General features: G+C 45.5%; 1 long non-coding RNA gene across 1 annotated transcript; it reads left to right on the plus strand.

Moving 5' to 3' along the window:
- Positions 1-7,109: 7,109 nt before the first annotated feature.
- On the plus strand, positions 7,110-9,810 carry LOC127304385 (uncharacterized). The gene is made up of 4 exons (XR_011745806.1): positions 7,110-7,291; positions 7,399-7,505; positions 7,999-8,083; positions 9,415-9,810. It is a non-coding gene; the product is annotated as an uncharacterized lncRNA (long non-coding RNA).
- Positions 9,811-23,585: the final 13,775 nt, after the last annotated feature.

The raw sequence follows: 23,585 nt of genomic DNA on the forward strand, positions 1-23,585 counted from the left end.
ATTTCAAAGTAGTTGTAATAGTTGCTACATGGAGGACAATCATGAAGACGGCGCCATTGACCTTGACGCTACGCCGACGATGATGGAGATCATGCCCGAAGATGATGGAGATCATGTCCGTGCTTTGGAGATGAAGATCAAAGGCGCAAAGACAAAAGGGCCATATCATATCACATATGAACTGCATGTGATGTTAATCCTTTTATGCATCTTTTTTTGCTTAGATCGCGACGGTAGCATTATAAGATGATCCCTCACTAAAATCTCAAGATAATAAAGTGTTCATCCTTAGTAGCACCGTTACCAAGTCTTGTCGTTTCGAAGCATCTCGTGATGATCGGGTGTGATAGATTCAATAAGTACATACAACGGGTGCAAGACAGTTTTGCACATGCGGATACTAAGGTGGTCTTGACGAGCCTAGCATGTACAGACATGGTCTCGGAACACGTGATACCGAAAGGTAGAGCATGAATCATATGGTTGATATGATGAACACTTTGAGTGTTCGCCATTGAAATCACACCTTTTCTCGTGATGATCGGGTTTAGGTGCGGTGGATTTGGTTCGTGTGATCACTAAGACAATGCGAGGGATATTGTTTTGAGTGGGAGTTCACTTAGATTTTTAATTATGTTGAATTAAAATTTGAACTCAATTTGTCATAAACTTAGTCTAAACTATTGCAAATATATGTTGTAGAGACGGCGTCCCCAATCAATTTTAATCAGTTCCTAGAGAAAGAGAAACTTAAGAGCAACGGTAGCAACTTCACCGACTGGTTCCGTCATGTGAGGATCTTCCTCTCTGGCGGAAATCTGCAATATGTGCTTGATGCACCGCTAGGTGACCCTCCTGCAGAAACTGAAACCGATGAAGTAAAAGCTGTTTACGCGACTCGGAAAACTCGGTACTCTCAAGTTCAGTGTGCCATCCTGTGCAGTCTGGAATCCGATCTTCAAAAACGTTTTGAGCACCACGATCCTCATGAGTTGATGAATGAGCTGAAAGCTATATTCGAGACTCATGCGGCCGTGGAATACTATGAAGCATCGAAACATTTCTTCAGCTGCATGATGGAAGAAGTGTAACGGCCCAGGGTAGCACCCCTAATAGAATTGTTTGTTCTTTTTATTTTATGCATCATCATGACATCATGCATCATATCATCCATAAGATTTTATTGAATAAAAATTATTTCAAATAAAAACTATTTATTTATGTTTTCCCCTCTCTTATGGTTTATATATAAAACCTCCCACCCTTATTCTTAATTAAATAAAACCAAATTAAAATTATATTTTTGGAAACCTTGTAAAATTGCTTTCAATCAAAACAATGTTCTAAAATCTATTCCTGGACTTTCCTATCTAATATATTTTATTTCTTCCATCTCCTTTCTCATCTTCCTTTTCTTTTTGTTCTTTCTTTGCAAATCCAGAAAATGAAGAAAAAGGGCATGTTGCCTCCCCTTCTAACTATCCCTGGCTTCAAGCCCAAACCAGGCATCTGCTCACGTTTTCCTTTGAGCCCAAAAACAACATGGTGGCCTTTTACATCTTTGCTGGCACGGAGATGCTCTTCTCTTTCTTCCTGTCGTACGGCAGCACATCGGTGCGCTCGCACGTCGCTGTCCTCTTGATGGGACGGCTATCCCTTGCTCCTCCTCCATATAAGAACTCCTTTCCAAACCCTAGTCCTACTTTTTCCGCACAGCGCCGCCACCTGCTTGTCCCTCTAGCTAGAAGAGTACCCCGTCTCTACGTGCTCCCGCCCGCTCGTCTCCGTCCTCCCCCGGCCTCCCGACGTCAAGGCAAGTCTCCGTCGACCTCTGCTTCATGCGCGTCTCTACACCACGCCGTCGTCCTCCGCAGCCAGCGTCGTCCCATGTCCTGCTTCAACTTCCGCTCGAGCCGTCGTCGTCATCGTCTCCGTCGCGTCGGCCGGCCGCTCGTCAAGTTCTCCGTGCGTTGCCGTCGTCGTCGACGCCAACTCCACATGATCCTCGACCACCAAGGCCCTGCACCTCGCGTTCCCTTCGTTGTTCAACTCCAGCTCGCCCCGACGGCAGCCTTCTGGTACGGCTCGTCGCCACCATGATCTTCTCCACGAGCCGGACGTCTTCCTTGTCCCAGGGCCAACGCGACCAAACTCCGCCGCTCCTCTCTGTCGCGCGTCCGTGAGTCCGCCCCAGCGGGAACCTGGCACCCGCGCTTCTTCTTCTCGAGCGCGTCCACGTCGCCGGCCGTCTCCCGCGGCCGTGGCCTTCTCCGCTACAGCGCTCGCCTCTGCCTCCGTTTCCCTGACGCGCGGTTTCCGCAACGTCGCTCCCTGGACAGATCTCCTCCGCCAACGAAGGTCGACGTTCCAGGCGTTCTCGTCTCCGTCCGCTGCACCGAAGGTCCGGCTTTGGTGCTGTTTTCCATCGATCGCTCGTTTGCTATACCTGCACGATATCAACGTCTGAACTTTCACTCTGTTTATCATCAGTCAGCTAACGTCGCCATCACACTCTGCTGCTACCTCCGTTTGGAGCTGCTCGCCGGCGAGCGTAACGCCGCGTCCCTGCATCTGCGATGCCTTCGTGCATGGCCAAGCCTCCCAGGCTTGGAAGCCATCAAGTGCAGCACGTCTCCATCTTTGATACGATCCAATCAGCAGCGTATATGGTATCTGTGCTTGTTTAAACAAACGTGAGATCCTGAGATCAATTCGCTATATGCACCAGCCATTCTTTTTCCCTTGTTTTGATCCTCTTGCTGACATGCGGACCGTCGGTCCCATTTGTCATTGTCTCCAGCTTGCTCCTCTTCGGTGAGAAAACCCGCATCAGCGTCGCCACATCAGTGCGCCCTGTCAGCATCTCCCTGGCCCGCTTGTCAGCCCCTTGGGCTAGCTCTCTCGTCGGTACAATTTGCTTCCCTCTTTTCCCTGTTTTTCTGAAAATGGCATGAATTGTATATATCTTGCAAAATTCATATCTTTTAAATGCTAACTCGAAATAAAATATATTCTATATGAAAATTGATCAGAAAAATGTGCTGAACATGAATATGCCATCTATATGCCTGTTTGCATCTTGCATCATGTCAAGACGTGATAGTTCGTGCATAGCACCTAACATATATGCGGAGTATTTCGGACGCCGATTATGGTTTTCCCCGCTCCGTTTAATATTGAAGTAGCTCACCCCTGCCATGTCTTGCCATGCTAACAACCATTTAACTTTGCCGGTAGAAATGCAACTCGAACCTAATAATTTGTTTGTCCGGGTTCCGATCCCGCTTAAACTGGATAAGTTGCATCGCATCATAATTGCCATGTCATGCATACCATCTTGATCATGCTGGATCTTCTTTATCCGTAGTTGTAAGACTTGCATACGTTGTGTGTGTTCCAGCATCTGCTTCTTCCCGGATAGGATTGCGAAGTGGTGTGGTGAGATACGACAAGTTCTCCGGATGTTCCTCGGCAAGCTTTAACAGGCAAGCATTTTCCCCTATACTTCTGCCCCTGCAGAAGTCGCTCACCTATTTTATTTTGCCTTCTCCCTCATGCTATCCTTGAGTTGCGTTCTTGTCACGTGTCCCTTCCACTTGTTACCTCAAGCAGCCATATTGCCACCACCAACCACCAACCTCCTACAGCTGTTGTTTGGTTATCGGGTCTGCCTTGCGAGTCATAGTGCATGCTAGTGCTGTTTATATCGTGTTACCGTTATCGCTATCTTATCGGGTTATCTGTTGGGGATCATGACACATGGTTTACGGATATATCTGTTGAGGGTATCATGGTTACTTGTTAATAGTTGTTAGCGGAGGCATCGGTGGGTCAGTTGCTCATTTTATGGCGGCTCACTTGTGTTTCTTTAACGCTTAGGACCCGAGTTCCTGTTATCTGTTCCGAGACTGAGCGCTCTAACCACACGTGGGTATGCTTCTGGGTCTCCCCTCGACCACTGCCGGAATCTACATCTTTGTCCAGTGGCCACAACTAGTTTGCATGTTTTACCATTTGTCGTTTGCGTGCATGCCAGCCTGTTACTTATTTACTTTGGGAAGCCCCTGGGTGCCTTGTATCCCTTGTTTCTGGTATGCACGTATAGGTCGTGGAGCCTCTGCGAAGTGGTTTATCGCCCCAGTGTGTGTTTAAACCACCTAGCACGTTGACACACATAGCTAAGTCCGCTTCGGAGATACGGCCGGACTTCGATACGGGTTTAACTTAGTTAGGTGGCTTCCTGGACATTGTTGTCGTGAAGGAGAGTGCGAGTCGTGATATCCACCTGTCGCAAGTGGGTTGATCGTGCGTGTGGGTACATTTGGGCAACCCCTGCAGGGTGTACATCTTATCGATAAGCCGTGTCCGCGGTTATGGATGACTTGGAGCTGTATGACTCGACCATAGACAACTTACACCTGTTGTTTCAATCATAATAACTTGCGTAGTAAGTTAGCACAACTCTAATAATAAATGGTTAAAACTTGTCAACCGTGTGAGTGCCTTTGTAAGTACTTCCTTGCGAGGGGGGAATGCATCGGCTGTGTTATGTTTGCAGAGTATAGAACTGTTAGTTTATGCGCTCTCTCACCTACTCTGATAGACAACTGTTGTAGAGTGTCTCTATAGGTTTTTAGTGCATGCGCGCTGCCGCTTAACCCCACCATATTGCCTATGACGTTCCTCTTGCGTCCTCTAAGTCCCCTGCGTGCCTCAAGTACAAAGGATGACTGGTTGACGAATGCTTATACGTCTTGAAGTCTTGTTAAGTACGAACCCGTACTTATTGCTGCTTCTACGGGATATAACCGGGCAGGTATGAAGATATGTTCGATGAAGACGACGCTAGCAAGGTTACCCTTCCGGCTTGGCCTGGGCAGGGTTATGGACGCCATCGTTTATCTTCAGGACTCTTAGTCCAATTTGTATCTTGTCCGTACTCGGATGTATTTGATCTTCTGTAGGATTTGGATCTTTGTATGTACCTATTTGTATCTTGACTCGTTGGAGTCGTTGTTGTAATATATATGTCTCTTGTGGGCTCTATTGTAATCCTGTTGTAATGTTACCGCTCGTGATTGATTCCACCCGCATCGCGTGCATGCTTCGGCGTGTACGAGGCGCTTGGTGGTGCGTCTCCTAAAATCGATATCGTGCGGATTTCGGCGGATTCGCTGGGATCCTCATGGTACCGGTTTTGGGGCGTCACAAGTTGGTATCAGAGCATCAGGTTGACGGTACCCCACTAGTCCAGCCTGTAGGATAACCTTGCCAACGGTCGTTGAGTTTAGAGAGTCCAAACTATTTTCTAAAACTCGTTGGATAGTTCTGATTAGCTCTGATTTTTCTCCTTACCTCCATTCTTTCTCCTCTTATCTATGCGAGTTTTGAGTCTTCTCTCTTATCCGAGTTCTCTGAGTCTTAGGTTCCGACGCGGGTTGGACGATCTTTGCCTTTATCCTAATAGGTCCGATCTTCGGAGGTTTCAACGGAAGCGCATCATCGACAGCGGAACAACGAAATCTTGTTAGTGGTGTCGAGAAGATCAACACTTCGCCAGAAGAAGGTTCCACGCCGTGGTCGGGTGATTGTCAACATGGTACAAGAAGACTCGATAGTTTAACCAACTCCCCCTTAGGTTGACGTGGAATCTCGGGGCGAGATTCCTTGTTAGTGGTGTCGATTGTAACGGCCCAGGGTAGCACCCCTAATAGAATTGTTTGTTCTTTTTATTTTATGCATCATCATGACATCATGCATCATATCATCCATAAGATTTTATTGAATAAAAATTATTTCAAATAAAAACTATTTATTTATGTTTTCCCCTCTCTTATGGTTTATATATAAAACCTCCCACCCTTATTCTTAATTAAATAAAACCAAATTAAAATTATATTTTTGGAAACCTTGTAAAATTGCTTTCAATCAAAACAATGTTCTAAAATCTATTCCTGGACTTTCCTATCTAATATATTTTATTTCTTCCATCTCCTTTCTCATCTTCCTTTTCTTTTTGTTCTTTCTTTGCAAATCCAGAAAATGAAGAAAAAGGGCATGTTGCCTCCCCTTCTAACTATCCCTGGCTTCAAGCCCAAACCAGGCATCTGCTCACGTTTTCCTTTGAGCCCAAAAACAACATGGTGGCCTTTTACATCTTTGCTGGCACGGAGATGCTCTTCTCTTTCTTCCTGTCGTACGGCAGCACATCGGTGCGCTCGCACGTCGCTGTCCTCTTGATGGGACGGCTATCCCTTGCTCCTCCTCCATATAAGAACTCCTTTCCAAACCCTAGTCCTACTTTTTCCGCACAGCGCCGCCACCTGCTTGTCCCTCTAGCTAGAAGAGTACCCCGTCTCTACGTGCTCCCGCCCGCTCGTCTCCGTCCTCCCCCGGCCTCCCGACGTCAAGGCAAGTCTCCGTCGACCTCTGCTTCATGCGCGTCTCTACACCACGCCGTCGTCCTCCGCAGCCAGCGTCGTCCCATGTCCTGCTTCAACTTCCGCTCGAGCCGTCGTCGTCATCGTCTCCGTCGCGTCGGCCGGCCGCTCGTCAAGTTCTCCGTGCGTTGCCGTCGTCGTCGACGCCAACTCCACATGATCCTCGACCACCAAGGCCCTGCACCTCGCGTTCCCTTCGTTGTTCAACTCCAGCTCGCCCCGACGGCAGCCTTCTGGTACGGCTCGTCGCCACCATGATCTTCTCCACGAGCCGGACGTCTTCCTTGTCCCAGGGCCAACGCGACCAAACTCCGCCGCTCCTCTCTGTCGCGCGTCCGTGAGTCCGCCCCAGCGGGAACCTGGCACCCGCGCTTCTTCTTCTCGAGCGCGTCCACGTCGCCGGCCGTCTCCCGCGGCCGTGGCCTTCTCCGCTACAGCGCTCGCCTCTGCCTCCGTTTCCCTGACGCGCGGTTTCCGCAACGTCGCTCCCTGGACAGATCTCCTCCGCCAACGAAGGTCGACATTCCAGGCGTTCTCGTCTCCGTCCGCTGCACCGAAGGTCCGGCTTTGGTGCTGTTTTCCATCGATCGCTCGTTTGCTATACCTGCACGATATCAACGTCTGAACTTTCACTCTGTTTATCATCAGTCAGCTAACGCGGCCATCACACTCTGCTGCTACCTCCGTTTGGAGCTGCTCGCCGGCGAGCGTAACGCCGCGTCCCTGCATCTGCGATGCCTTCGTGCATGGCCAAGCCTCTCAGGCTTGGAAGCCATCAAGTGCAGCACGTCTCCATCTTTGATACGATCCAATCAGCAGCGTATATGGTATCTGTGCTTGTTTAAACAAACGTGAGATCCTGAGATCAATTCGCTATATGCACCAGCCATTCTTTTTCCCTTGTTTTGATCCTCTTGCTGACATGCGGACCGTCGGTCCCATTTGTCATTGTCTCCAGCTTGCTCCTCTTCGGTGAGAAAACCCGCATCAGCGTCGCCACATCAGTGCGCCCTGTCAGCATCTCCCTGGCCCGCTTGTCAGCCCCTTGGGCTAGCTCTCTCGTCGGTACAATTTGCTTCCCTCTTTTCCCTGTTTTTCTGAAAATGGCATGAATTGTATATATCTTGCAAAATTCATATCTTTTAAATGCTAACTCGAAATAAAATATATTCTATATGAAAATTGATTAGAAAAATGTGCTGAACATGAATATGCCATCTATATGCCTGTTTGCATCTTGCATCATGTCAAGACGTGATAGTTCGTGCATAGCACCTAACATATATGCGGAGTATTTCGGACGCCGATTATGGTTTTCCCCGCTCCGTTTAATATTGAAGTAGCTCACCCCTGCCATGTCTTGCCATGCTAACAACCATTTAACTTTGCCGGTAGAAATGCAACTCGAACCTAATAATTTGTTTGTCCGGGTTCCGATCCCGCTTAAACTGGATAAGTTGCATCGCATCATAATTGCCATGTCATGCATACCATCTTGATCATGCTGGATCTTCTTTATCCGTAGTTGTAAGACTTGCATACGTTGTGTGTGTTCCAGCATCTGCTTCTTCCCGGATAGGATTGCGAAGTGGTGTGGTGAGATACGACAAGTTCTCCGGATGTTCCTCGGCAAGCTTTAACAGGCAAGCATTTTCCCCTATACTTCTGCCCCTGCAGAAGTCGCTCACCTATTTTATTTTGCCTTCTCCCTCATGCTATCCTTGAGTTGCGTTCTTGTCACGTGTCCCTTCCACTTGTTACCTCAAGCAGCCATATTGCCACCACCAACCACCAACCTCCTACAGCTGTTGTTTGGTTATCGGGTCTGCCTTGCGAGTCATAGTGCATGCTAGTGCTGTTTATATCGTGTTACCGTTATCGCTATCTTATCGGGTTATCTGTTGGGGATCATGACACATGGTTTACGGATATATCTGTTGAGGGTATCATGGTTACTTGTTAATAGTTGTTAGCGGAGGCATCGGTGGGTCAGTTGCTCATTTTATGGCGGCTCACTTGTGTTTCTTTAACGCTTAGGACCCGAGTTCCTGTTATCTGTTCCGAGACTGAGCGCTCTAACCACACGTGGGTATGCTTCTGGGTCTCCCCTCGACCACTGCCGGAATCTACATCTTTGTCCAGTGGCCACAACTAGTTTGCATGTTTTACCATTTGTCGTTTGCGTGCATGCCAGCCTGTTACTTATTTACTTTGGGAAGCCCCTGGGTGCCTTGTATCCCTTGTTTCTGGTATGCACGTATAGGTCGTGGAGCCTCTGCGAAGTGGTTTATCGCCCCAGTGTGTGTTTAAACCACCTAGCACGTTGACACACATAGCTAAGTCCGCTTCGGAGATACGGCCGGACTTCGATACGGGTTTAACTTAGTTAGGTGGCTTCCTGGACATTGTTGTCGTGAAGGAGAGTGCGAGTCGTGATATCCACCCGTCGCAAGTGGGTTGATCGTGCGTGTGGGTACATTTGGGCAACCCCTGCAGGGTGTACATCTTATCGATAAGCCGTGTCCGCGGTTATGGACGACTTGGAGCTGTATGACTCGACCATAGACAACTTACACCTGTTGTTTCAATCATAATAACTTGCGTAGTAAGTTAGCACAACTCTAATAATAAATGGTTAAAACTTGTCAACCGTGTGAGTGCCTTTGTAAGTACTTCCTTGCGAGGGGGGAATGCATCGGCTGTGTTATGTTTGCAGAGTATAGAACTGTTAGTTTATGCGCTCTCTCACCTACTCTGATAGACAACTGTTGTAGAGTGTCTCTATAGGTTTTTAGTGCATGCGCGCTGCCGCTTAACCCCACCATATTGCCTATGACGTTCCTCTTGCGTCCTCTAAGTCCCCTGCGTGCCTCAAGTACAAAGGATGACTGGTTGACGAATGCTTATACGTCTTGAAGTCTTGTTAAGTACGAACCCGTACTTATTGCTGCTTCTACGGGATATAACCGGGCAGGTATGAAGATATGTTCGATGAAGACGACGCTAGCAAGGTTACCCTTCCGGCTTGGCCTGGGCAGGGTTATGGACGCCATCGTTTATCTTCAGGACTCTTAGTCCAATTTGTATCTTGTCCGTACTCGGATGTATTTGATCTTCTGTAGGATTTGGATCTTTGTATGCACCTATTTGTATCTTGACTCGTTGGAGTCGTTGTTGTAATATATATGTCTCTTGTGGGCTCTATTGTAATCCTGTTGTAATGTTACCGCTCGTGATTGATTCCACCCGCATCGCGTGCATGCTTCGGCGTGTACGAGGCGCTTGGTGGTGCGTCTCCTAAAATCGATATCGTGCGGATTTCGGCGGATTCGCTGGGATCCTCATGGTACCGGTTTTGGGGCGTCACAAGAAGGCAGCTCCGTTAGTGAGCACATGCTCGCCATGACCGGGCATGCGAAGAAACTCAGTGACTTGGGAATAGTGATTCCTAACAGACTGGGGATTAATCGTGTCCTTCAATCACTGCCACCAAGTTACAAGAACTTTGTGATGAACTACAATATGCAGAACATGAACAAGGAGTTACCTGAACTCTTTGGCATGCTAAAAGCTGCTGAGATTGAGATCAAGAAAGAGCACCAAGTGTTGATGGTCAACAAGACCACCAGTTTCAAGAAACAGGGCAAGTCTAAGGGAAAATTCAAGAAGGGTGGCAAGAAAGCTGCCACGCCTCCTATGAAACCTAAGAATGGCCCTAAGCCTGATGCTGAGTGCTATTACTGCAAGGAGAAGGGACACTGGAAGCGTAATTGCTCCAAGTATCTGGCTGATCTGAAGAGCGGCCTTGTCAAGAAGAAGAAAGAAGGTATATCTGATATACATGTTATAGATGTTCATTTCACTGGTTCTCGTTCTAGTACCTGGGTATTTGATACTGGTTCGGTTGCTCATATTTGTAACTCGAAACAGGAACTAAAGAATAAACGACAACTGCTGAAAGATGAAGTGACGATGCACGTTGGAAACGGATCCAAGGTCAATGTGATCGCAGTCGGCACACTTCCTCTACATCTACCTTCGGGATTAGTTTTAAGCCTAAATAATTGCTATTATGTACCTGCGTTGAGCATGAACATTATATCTGGATCTTGTTTAATGCAAGACGGTTATTCATTCAAGTCTGAGAATAATGGTTGTTCTATTTTTATGAATAATATCTTTTATGGTCGAGCACCACAAAAGAATGGCTTATTTCTGTTAGATCTCGATAGTAGTGATACGCATATACATAACATTGATGCTAAGCGAATTAAATTGAATGATAATTCTACTTATATGTGGCACTGTCGTCTTGGTCATATTGGAGTGAAACGTATGAAGAAACTCCATCGATGGATTACTTGAATCACTTGACTTTGAGTCACTTGATAGATGCGAAGCATGTCTAATGGGAAAAATGACAAAGACTCCATTTTCTCGTATGATGGAACGAGCTACGACTTATTGGAAATCATACATACCGATGTATGTGGACCAATGAGCGTAGCTTAGCGCGTGGTTATCGTTATGTTCTAACCTTCACAGATGATCTGAGTAGATATGGGTATATCTATTTCATGAAACATAAATCCGAAACTTTCGAGAAGTTTAAGGAATTTCAAAGTGAAGTAGAAAATCAACGTAACAAGAAGATTAAATTTCTACGATCTGATCGTGGAGGTGAATATCTGAGTTATGAGTTTGGCATGCATTTAAAGAAATGCGGAATACTTTCACAATTGACACCGCCGGGAACACCTCAACGTAACGGTGTGTCCGAACGTCGTAATCGAACTCTCTTAGATATGGTTCGTTCTATGATGTCTCTTACTGATTTGCCGTTATCATTTTGGAGTTATGCATTAGAGACAGCCGCATTCACTTTAAATAGAGCACCATCAAAATCCGTAGAAACGACACCGTATGAATTATGGTTTAATAAGAAACCTAAGCTGTCGTTCCTGAAAGTTTGGGGTTGCGAAGCCTATGTAAAGAAGTTACAACCGGACAAGCTAGAACCCAAAGCGGAGAAATGCGTCTTCATAGGATACCCTAAGGAAACTATAGGGTACACTTTCTATCACAGATCCGAAGGCAAAATCTTTGTTGCTAAGAACGGAACCTTTCTTGAGAAAGAATTTCTCACTAAAGAAGTATTTGGAAGAAAAGTAGAACTCGATGAGATTGATGAATCTATACTCGTTGATCAGAGTAGCGCGATCTAGGAAGTTGTACCTGTACCGCCTACACCGGCAACAGAGGAAGCTAATGATAATGATCATGAAACTTCGAACGAGGAAACTACTGAACCTCGCAGATCGACAAGGGAACGTACCACTCCTGATTGGTATGATCCTTGTCTAAATGTCATGATTGTGGATAACAATGATGAGGACCCTGCGACGTATGAAGAAGCGATGATGAGCCCAGATTCCAACAAATGGCAAGAAGCCATGAAATCCGAAATGGGATCCATGTATGATAACAAAGTATGGACTTTGGTAGACTTACACGATAGCCGAAAGGCTGTCGAAAATAAATGGATCTTCAAGAGAAAAACAGATGCTGATGGTAATATTCTGTCTATAAAGCTCGACTTGTCGCAAAGGGTTTCCGACAAATTCAAGGAGTTGACTACGATGAGACTTTCTCACTGTAGCGAAGCTAAAATCTGTGAGGATTTTGTTAGCAATAGCTGCATTTTTCGATTATGAGATTTGGCGATGGATGTCAAAACGGCGTTCCTTAATGGAGACATTGAGGAAGAGTTGTATATGGTACAACCCAAAGGTTTTGTTGATCCTAAAAATGCTGACAAAGTATGCAAACTTCAGCGTTCAATCTATGGATTGAAGCAAGCATCAAGAAGTTGGAACCGACGCTTTGATAAGGTGATCAAAGACTTCGGGTTTATACAGTGTCATGGAGAGGCCTGTATTTACAAGAAAGTGAGTGGGAGCTCTGTAGCATTCCTGATATTATATGTAGATGACATATTATTGATCGGAAATGATATAGAACTATTAAGCAGTGTTAAAGGTTATTTGAATAATAGTTTTTCAATGAAAGACCTTGGTGAAGCATCGTATATATTAGGCATCAAGATTTATAGAGATAGATCAAGACGCCTAATAGGGCTATCACAGAGTACATATCTGGACAAGATTCTAAAGAAGTTTAGAATGGACGAAAGTAAGAAAGGGTTCTTACCTATGTTACCAGGCAAGGTATTGAGTAAGACTCAAGGACCGGCTACGGCAGAAGAAAGAGAAAGGATGAGTAATATCCCCTATGCCTCGGCGATGGGATCTATCATGTATGCCATGCTATGTACTAGACCGGATATAGCACATCTTTGTTAGTTTGACTAGCAGATATCAAAGTGATCCAGGAATGGAACAACTGGACAGCGGTCAAGAATATCTGAAGTACTTGAAAAGAACTAAGGATATGTTTCTTTGTTATGGAGGTGACCAAGAGCTCGTTGTAAACGGTTACACCGATGCAAGTTGGAACACTGATCCTGATGACTCTAAGTCACAATCTGGGTACGTGTTTATATTGAATGGTGCTGCAGTAAGCTGGGCAAGCTCGAAGCAGTGCACGGTGGCGAAGTCTTCAACAGAATCAGAGTACATAGCGGCTTCAGAGGCTTCATCAGAAGCGGTATGGATGAAGAGGTTCATTGTAGAGCTCGGTGTGGTTCCTAGTGCATTGGACCCATTAATCATTTACTGTGATAACATGGGTGCCATCGCCAATGCACAAGAGCCAAGGTCACACAAGAGGCTGAAGCATATCAAGCTGCGTTACCACTCGATTCGCGAGTACATCGAAGATGGAGAAGTAAAGATTTGGAAAGTACACACTGATCTGAATGTAGCAGATCCGTTGAGTAAAGCTCTCCCTAGGGCAAAGCATGACCAACACCAGAATGCCATGGGTGTTAGGTATATTACAATGTAATCTAGATTATTGACTCTAGTGCAAGTGGGAGACTGAAGAAGATATGCCCTAGAGGCAATAATAAAGCGGTTATTATTTATATCTTTATGTTTATGATAAATGTTTATATATCATGCTAGAATTGTATTAACCGAAACATTAGTACATGTGTGATATGTAGACAAACAAGACGTCCCTAGTATGCCTCTTAAACTAGCTTGTTGATTAATGGATGATTAGTTTCATAATCATGAACATTGGATGTTATTAATAACAAGGTTATGTCATTGTATGAATGATGTAATGGACACACCCAATTAAGTGTAGCATAAGATCTCGTCATTAAGTTATTTGCTATAAGCTTTTGATACATAGTTACCTAGTCCTTATGACCATGAGATCATGTAAATCACTTATACCGGAAAGGTACTTTGATTACACCAAACACCACTGCGTAAATGGGTGGTTATAAAGGTGGGATTAAGTATCCGGAAAGTTTGAGTTGAGGCATATGGATCAACAGTGGGATTTGTCCATCCCGATGACGGATAGATATACTCTGGGCCCTCTCGGTGGAATGTCGTCTAATGTCTTGCAAGCATATGAATGAGTTCATAAGAGACCACATACCACGGTACGAGTAAAGAGTACTTGTCAGGAGACGAGGTTTAACAAGGTATAGACTGATACCGAAGATCAAATCTCGGACAAGTAAAATATCGCGAGACAAAGGGAATTGGTATTGTATGTGAATGGTTCATTCGATCACTAAAGTCATCGTTGAATATGTGGGAGCCATTATGGATCTCCAGATCCCGCTATTGGTTATTGGTCGGAGTGAGTACTCAACCATGTCCGCATAGTTCACGAACCGTAGGGTGACACACTTAAAGTTGGATGTTGAAATGGTAGTACTTGAATATGGAATGGAGTTCGAATATTTGTTCGGAGTCCCGGATGAGATCCCGGACATCACGAGGAGTTTCGGAATGGTCCGGAGAATAAGATTCATATATAGGATGTCATTTTATGTGAATTAAAATGTCGCGGAAGGTTCTATGGAAGGTTCTAGAAGGTTCTAGAAAAGTCCGGAAGAAACCACCAAGGAAGGTGGAGTCCACATGGGACTCCACCTCCATGGCCGGCCAACCCTAGTGGGGGAGGAGTCCCAAGTGGACTCCCCCTTAGGGGGCCGGCCACCCCCCCATATGGGAGGTGGAACTCCCACCTTTGGTGGGAGTCCTAGCTTGGCTAGGTTTCCCCCTCTTATGGAAGGTTTTTGGTTCGGGTCTTATTCGAAGACTTGGACACCAACACTTGGGGATCCACCTATATAATGAGGGGCCAAGGGAGGGGGCCGGCCACCCCAAGACCACAAGCTGGCCGCCCCCTTTGAAGTTGCCGGCCACCCCCTCCCAAACCCTAGCCGCCCCCCTGTCCTCCATATCTCCCGCATAGCTTAGCGAAGCTCCGCCGGACTTCTCCACCGCCACCGACACCACGCCGTCGTGCTGTCGGATTCAAGAGGAGCTACTACTTCCGCTGCCCGCTGGAACAGGAGGTGGACGTCGTCTTCATCAACAACCGAACGTGTGACCGAGTACGGAGGTGCTGCCCGTTCGTGGCGCCGGAACCGATCGTGATCAAGATCTTCTACGCGCTTTTGCAAGCGGCAAGTGAACGTCTACCGCAGCAACAAGAGCCTCCTCTTGTAGGCTTTGGAATCTCTTCAAGGGTGAGACTTGATACCCTCTCGTTGCTACCGTCTTCTAGATTGCATCTTGGCTTGGATTGCATGTTCGCGGTAGGAAAATTTTTGTTTTGTATGCAACGTTATCCTACAAGGAAAAAACACGAAAAATCCCACCCACCACGGCCGCAGGTGTCCCCCACATCTCGTGCCTGTGCCCTCGCCAGCGCCCCCACCTTGCATCACTGTCGCCCACCGCCACCCCCACCTCGCGCCCGCGGCGCCGCCCCCACCTTGCATTGCTGTCGACCACCGCCATCCCCACTTCGCGCCCGCTCCGCCACCGCCCACCTCGCGCCCTTGCTCGTGCCCACGCCCACCGCCCCAGCCCCTGTCCGCGCCCGCCGCCCCTGCCCCTGCCCGCACCCACGCCCACCATCCCCTTCCCCTGCCCGCGCCCGCACCTGCCACCCTACCCACGCCCGCCGTGCCGTGAGGAAACCCACGCCGCCACCCCTGCCCGGTGCTGCTGCTCCTGCTCCGGCTGCGAGCTAGCTATCGTGCGGCAGCCCCTGCACACCGCCGCCATGCTGCAAGGCGGCGGCCCGAGCTAGCTGTCGCACTGCTGCTGCTGCCAGCCGACCGTGCTACTGCATGCCGCGGCTCGGCCGCGCTGCTACCGCCTCGGCAAGCCGCCGCCCCTACTGGCCTCCTCCACACGCCGACACCGGCAGGTATGCATCGTTTCTTTTAGGTTTTTTAGATATGTTCTATTTTGTTTGTCGCAGGTGGTGTGGGCATTACCCTTTGGGTACTCGACATTAGTCTACATCCTTTGGCCTAACTAGGGGCCCATGAAGATTGTCCAAGACCAAGGTGGGCCCGTACATCGGTTGCAACAAAGGAAGCCTACCAACAGATGGATTCTTGACGAACAAGGCAAGAATGCGTCGATAAAGGAAAGATTAGATTAAGTCTCAATGTAACCTAGTCGTGTTCGGATAGGACTCTCGGGACCTGGCCTGCTATATAAATGCCAGGAGAGGGCATGCCGAATGATAGAGCAACAATACGTAGAACCACCGCAACTTAGAGCACAAACCCTAGAATCCTTACCCCCCCGGCGAGTCAACCATAGTAGTCTATTGACTACCCCATTGTAACCCATTTTTACTCGATAAATCAAGATCAGACAAGCAGGAAGTAAGGGTTTTACCTCATCGAGGGCCCCGAACCAAGGTAAATCACTCTCCCCGTTTGATTGGTATCCGATGTCTCGTGCTAGCCTGCAAGATTCCATCAACCCTAAGCCCCTCATGGTGGGCATTTCCGAGGAGCTCCCTCGACAACTGGCGCCGTCTGTGGGAAACCTGCTGGTGCAAGGCACTTCATCGGATGTTCCGATCGTGTCGGCTACAACTCCGCCGGCATCACCGCCATCGTCGGCTCCATCATCGCCAAGCTCAGGGAACTCGATTCGTTTCGGGTCCTTCAAGTTTACTCCGCACACCGACGTGTCGCGTCCGGCCTTCTCGGGCCTGCGCGGCGGGATGGACATGCTGTTTGGGAGCGTCCACTTCCGCGTCGACTCAGGGGACGCTCTTCGGCTCCCGGGCCCGATCGCTCCTGGCGCGACGATAACCACGACTTCATCGACAACTACATCTATTTCTTCATCGCCAATCGTGGTCATTCTTGTTGGAGATATGCCCGAGAAGCAATAATAAAGTAGTTATTGTTATATCTTAGTGTTCATGATAAATGTTTACACCCCATGCTATAATTGTATTAACCGGAAACATTGATACATGTGTGTTGTGTAAACAACCAGAGTCCCTAGTAAGCCTCTCGTTTAACTAGCTTGTTGATTAATAGATGATCATGGTTTCCTGATCATGAACATTGGATGTTATTAATAACAAGATCATATCATTAGGTGAATGATGTGATGGACACACACCCATAGTAAGCATAGCATGAGATCAAGTCATCAAGTTCAACTTGCTATAAGCTTTCAGATACATAGTAACCTAGTCCTTTGACCATGAGATCATGTAAATCACTTATACCGGAAGGGTACTTTGATTACATCAAACGCCACTGCGTAAATTGGTGGTTATAAAGATGGGATTAAGTATTCGGAAAGTATGAGTTGAGGCATATGGATCAAGAGTGGGATTTGTCCATCCCGATGACGGATAGATATACTCTGGGCCCTCTCGGTGGAATGATATCTAATTAGCTTGCAAGCATGTGACTGGTTCACAAGGGATATCATATCACGGTATGAGTAAAGAGTACTTATCAGTAACGAAGTTGAACTAGGTATGGAGATACCGACAATCAAACTTCGGATAAGTAAAATATCGCGAGACAAAGGGAATTGTTATTTTATGTGAATGGTTCTTTCGATCACGAAGTCATCGTTGAATATGTGGGAGCTATTATGGATCTCCAGGTCCCTGATGACCCACAAGTATAGGGGGTGTATCATAGTATCTTCAATAAGTAAGAATGTCGATCCCAACGAGGAGCAGAAGGTGTTGACAAGCAGTTTCGATGAAGGATTCACTGTAAATGCTCACAGACAAGTATTCAGGGGGGTTTGATGTAACAGTTGAATAAAGTACGAGTATGTAAAGTGCGAGAGTAATAATTGCAGCGAGTGGCCCAATCCTTTTTAGCACAAAGGACAAGCCGGTTTGTTTACTTATAATGACCAAACGTTCTCGAGGACACACGGGATTTTAGTCTAGTGCTTTCGCTACATACGGCTAAATAATCTTCATTGTTGTGATAAGTGTTGTGTGGGTGAACCTATGCTAATGTACCGCCCTTCCTAGGACTAATATATACTTGTGATTATACCCCTTGCAAGCATCCGCAACTACAAGAAAGTAATTAAGAAATAAATCTAACCACAGCCTTAAACTCTGAGATCCTGCGATCCCTCCTGCATCGATATACCAACGGGGGTTTAGGTTTCTGTCACTCCGGCAACCCCGCAATTGGCAAACGAATACAAGATGCATTCCCCTAGGCCCATAAATGGTGAAGTGTCATGTAGTCGACGTTCACATGACACCACTAGAAGAATAACACCACAACTTAAATATCACACCATTGAATATTACTCATCCATAGTTCACTACTAACATTTAGACTTCACCCATGTCCTCAAGAACTAAACGAACTACTCACGAGACATCATACGGAACATGATCAGAGGTGATATGATGATGAATAACAATCTGAACATAAACTTGGTTCAATGGTTTCACTCAATAGCATCAACAACAAGTAGAAATCGATACCGGGAGAGTTTCCCCTATCAAACAATCAAGATCAAACCCAAATTGCTATGGCGGTGATGGTGTCCAGCGGTGATGACGGCGGTGATGATGGTGGAGATGATGATGATGGTGATGGCGATGATGTCCAGCTCGATGACGGTGACGATGGCGTCGATTTCCCCCTCCCGGAGGGAATTTCCCCGGCGGATTCCTGCCCGCCGGAGAGCTCTTTTCTCTCTGGTGTTCTCCGCCCCGCAGAGGCGGTTGTAACTCTTCACGAGGTACCCTCGTGGCTTAGGTCTTCGGGACGAAGGGTTTGGCGAAGAAAGGAGGCGAAAGGGGTCGTGGGCCCTCCACACCACAGGCCGGCGCGGCCAGGGCACGGCCGCGCCGCCCTAGGGTGTGGGCCCACCCTGGCTGCTCCTGGCTCCTCCTTGGGCTTCCTTCGTCATCTTGAAAAATAGGATTTTTGGTATAATTTCCTTCCAGAGTTGATCTTCCGAAATATTGCGTTACGACGGTGCTTTTTCCAATGAGAATCCTGGCTCCGGTGTTTGATCCTCCAATAACGATGAAACATGCAAAATAGATGAAATAACATAAGTAATGTGTCCCAATATGAAATATATCAATGAATAACAGCAAATTATGATATAAAATAGTGATGCAAATTGGACGTATCAACTCCCCCCAAGCTTAGACTTCGCTTGTCCCCAAGCGAAACTGAGCTCGATAGACATGACCACATGTTTATGGAGCGAAGAGTCGATAAATAAAATACGGACAAGAAGCATCATATTCATTCACACAGGACATTATAGTAAACAACCTGTTATAACTCATATTGAAACAAGTATAAGGTAATCACAAGTAAAGGTGCATGAGAAATCATGATTGGTGATGGCAAACTTCGTTCTTGGTCAGAGAACAATTAACAGATTATATTTATCTCATTGAGCAGCGCTCTCATGTTTAAAGTTTTATAAGGCACAACTTGTATACTCAATCATAATGGTCTTCTCATAATCATTGATAACTTGCAAAGCTATATTCATTCAGATAAAACTTGTACTAAACAAGGAAGAATAAAAGACATGATGTAGCAAATCACAATATTATGGTTTGATCACAACTACTCAAATGCTTGCTTGAGATGGAGGGAAATAGGTTTACTGACTCAACATAAAGTAAAAGACAGGCCCTTCGCAGAGGGAAGCAGGGATTAAATCATGTGCTAGAGCTTTTTCAGTTTTGCAATCATATAAAGAGAATAAAAGTAACATTTTGAGAAGTGTTTGTTGTTGTCAACATTTGGTGGCGGGTACTCTAACCCCCTTGCCAGACAACCTCCTAAGAGCGGCTCCCATATTATTTTCATTTTGTGTGGCACTCCTTCCAACCTTTCTTTCACAAACCATGGCTAACCGAATCCTCGGGTGCCCGCCAACAATCTCATACCATGAAGGAGTGCCTTTTTATTTTAGCTTTATTATGATAATGACACTCCCCCCAACCTTTGCTTACACAAGCCATGGCTAACCGAATCCTTCGGGTGCCGTCCATCAATCACATACCATGGAGGAGTGTCTATTTTTGTTAATTAATTTGGGACTGGGAATCCCATTGCCAGCTCTTTTTGCAAAATTATTGGATAAGCGGATGAAGCCACTAGTCCATTGGTGAAAGTTGCCCAACAAGATTGAAAGATAAAACACCACATACTTCCTCATGAGCTATAAAACATTGACACAAATAAGAGATACTAAGTTTTGAATTGTTTAAAGGTAGCACATGAAGTATTTACTTGGAATGGCAGAAAATACCATGTAGTAGGTAGGTATGGTGGACACAAATGACATAGGTTTGGGTTAAGGTTTGGATGCACGAGAAGTATTCCCTCTCAGTACAGGTCTTTGGCTAGCAAGGTTAATTAGCAAGCATAAGAGTCGAGGGAAACAAACAAATATACATGTGATAGAAACAATCATGCATCTTCCTTGTAAGCACAAACAATTTTAATCTTCAGAATAATAAGCTATGAGCTAACAAGAAAGACAATGAAACATCTACATGTATTTCTCTTTTCTATTTAAACCTTAAAGTGTTGTTGCTATTGACCCATGCTAAGTTTGCCAAAACCAAATAGATTTATTCAATGCTCCCAAAGTGATACCAATACTAACAACAAGGTGAATCATATAGTAAAGATTGCAAACTAAAATAAGATGTGCAATATGTAAATGATAAGTCTTCTCATTAATATTCCATAACGATAACTCACACCAAGGGATACATAGACAACCAACTAAAGGAGAGATACTTCCAAACGCAACCCATCTCATATGATAACTTCCCTACTCATGATATGACACTACTTGACAATAAAAGTAAAAGGTAGTGATAATGTGATACCGCGGCACTCCCCCAAGCTTGGAACAAACCAAGGGGATGCCAATACCGATGATGAATTACTCCTTCGGCGATGGTGGTGATGAATTCCTGACAAGCTTCTCAATAAGCTCCTGAAGCTCGTCAATCCTGTATATGAGATTGCGAATCATCTCTGAATTGTGCTCGACGCGGTTAAAGAGTACGTACGATGGCGAGTCCCACCTCTTGGAGTTATTTACCCACTCTTCAGCTTCGGGCTCCTTCTCTCTGCGGTGTTAGAGCGATCTATATCCTTTGGCTAGGCAATGCCGCCTTGGGAGTCCCTTCAATTTGATTATTGAAAATTAGATTGTGGAAGGGGTGATGAGTGCCTGATGGAGATGTTTTCGGAGCTAGATAATGACGTGGAACCGCTCCTCCAGTGCGAATTCTTGCGCTCTTGTTTGCACTAAAAGGGTTGTCCACCACCTTGATGCTTGCGATGGTAGCACGCGGGTGTGCGCGCGAGTCTTCCTCCACCTCTTCTTCATCTTCTTCCTTGACGTCCTTGACTTCCTCTTTCCACCCAAGATCTCGATCATCTTCATCCGGAAACTCCTTGCCCTTGTTCTTGGAAACCATGGTGCTTCTAAACCGAAAACAGATCCTGGCAGAAACAGCTCGAAACAAAACACGTCGAAAACACGATATACGTTCCTCCAGGGGTCCGGGAGATTATATAGAAAATATTTTCGCGAAATAAGGAAAATACCAGATCGAACCAGAGTCGGAAAGGAGCGACGGGGCGGCCAAACCATAGGCCGGCGCGGGCCCAGGTCAGGCCGCGCCGCCCTATGGTGGCACCCCCTCGTGCGTCCTTTCCACTCCGTTTCGAACTCGTAATTTCTCATATTTTCCAAAAACAGCAAAAATATAGTTCGGAAGGTAAATTGCGTACTTTTCATTACCGATCTTTGTTACCTATTCAAAGTCGAGTTAAAGCGGATTTGTCAATTTGCCCTTTGATGAAATCTTCCGGTGTCTCCACTTGAATAATATCGACATCAACATTATAGGAATCACCTGAGATATAATGCTTGAGTCTTTGTCCATTCACCACTTGCGTAGCATTGCCTTGGAGAGAGCTAATTTTGATTGCTCCTGAACGATACACCTCCTCGACAACATATGGTCCTTCCCATTTCGAGAGTAATTTCCCTACAAAGAATCTGAGACGAGACCGATACAATAGGACTTTATCCCCAATATTAAATTCTCTTTTGATAATCCTCCTATCATGCCATTTTTTAACTTTCTCTTTAAAGAGTTTAGCATTTTCGTAAGCTTCACTTCTCCATTCATCTAGGGAACTCAATTGCAACAACCTCTTATCACCGGCAAGTTTAGGATCTTTATTTAATTCTCTAACAGCCCAATAAGCTTTGTGCTCTAGTTCTAAAGGTAAATGACAAGCTTTCCCATAAACCATTTTATAAGGTGACATTCCCATGGGATTTTTATAAGCAGTTCTATAAGCCCAAAGTGCATCCTTCAATTTACTAGCCCAATTCTTTCTAGTTTTATTAACGGTCTTTCCCAAAATAGATTTAATCTCTCTATTTGATAATTCTACTTGACCACTAGTTTGAGGATGATAAGCAGACGCAATTCTATGATTAATACCATACATAGCAAGAGTTTTTCTAAAACCTCCATGAATAAAATGAGAACCTCCATCAGTCATAATATATCTAGGTACTCCAAATCTAGGAAAAATAATATCTAAGAGCATTCTTAAAGAGGTCTCACCATCAGCACTTTTTGTAGGTATAGCCTCCACCCATTTAGTAACATAATCAACAGCAACAAGTATATGAGTGTTACCTTCTGAAGACGGAAAAGGTCCCATGAAGTCAAATCCCCAACAATCAAACGGTTCAATAACAAGAGTATAATTCATAGGCATTTCATTGCGTCTGGAGATATTACCAACCCTTTGGCATTCATCACAAGATAAAATAAACTTTCTCGCATCTTTGAAGAGAGTTGGCCAATAAAAACCTGATTGTAGAACCTTTTGCGCGGTTCTTTCTCCGGCGTGATGTCCTCCATAAGCACTACCATGACACTTACTCAATATCTCCTGTTGTTCATATTCGGGAACACATCTTCGCATAATACCATCCACTCCTTCTTTATATAAGTGTGGGTCATCCCAGAAATAATGCCTCAAATCATAAAAGAATTTCCTCCTTTGCTGAGCTGAAAAGGTTGGAGGCAAGTACTTGGAAACAATAAAGTTAGCATAATCAGCATACCAAGGACTGTCTCGCGAGCTCACCTTTATTACAGCCAATTGTTCATTTGGAAAACTATCATTAACAGGAACAGGATCATAAGCAATATTTTCCAATCTAGACAAATTATCAGCAACAGGATTATCAGCACCTTTCCTATCTACAATATGTAAATCAAATTCTTGCAACAAGTACCCATCTAATAAGTCTCGGCTTAGCATCTTTCTTTGTCATTAGGTATCTAATTGCAGCATGATCAGTATGAATAGTAACTTTTGAATCAACAATATAAGATCTAAATTTATCACAAGCAAAAACTACAGCTAATAATTCCTTTTCAGTTGTAGCATAATTTCTTTGAGCAGCATCAAGAGTTTTACTAGCATAATGAATAACATTCAGTTTTTTATCTACTCGCTGTCCAAGAACAGCGCCTACAGCAAAATCACTAGCATCACACATAATTTCAAAGGGTAAATTCCAATCAGGGGGTTCAACTATAGGAGCAGTTGTTAAGGCTTTCTTAAGAGTTTCAAACGCTTCCTTACAA

This window comes from Lolium perenne, chromosome 5 (assembly GCF_019359855.2).
Source record: "Lolium perenne isolate Kyuss_39 chromosome 5, Kyuss_2.0, whole genome shotgun sequence".
NCBI classification, from domain to species: Eukaryota; Viridiplantae; Streptophyta; class Magnoliopsida; order Poales; family Poaceae; genus Lolium; species Lolium perenne.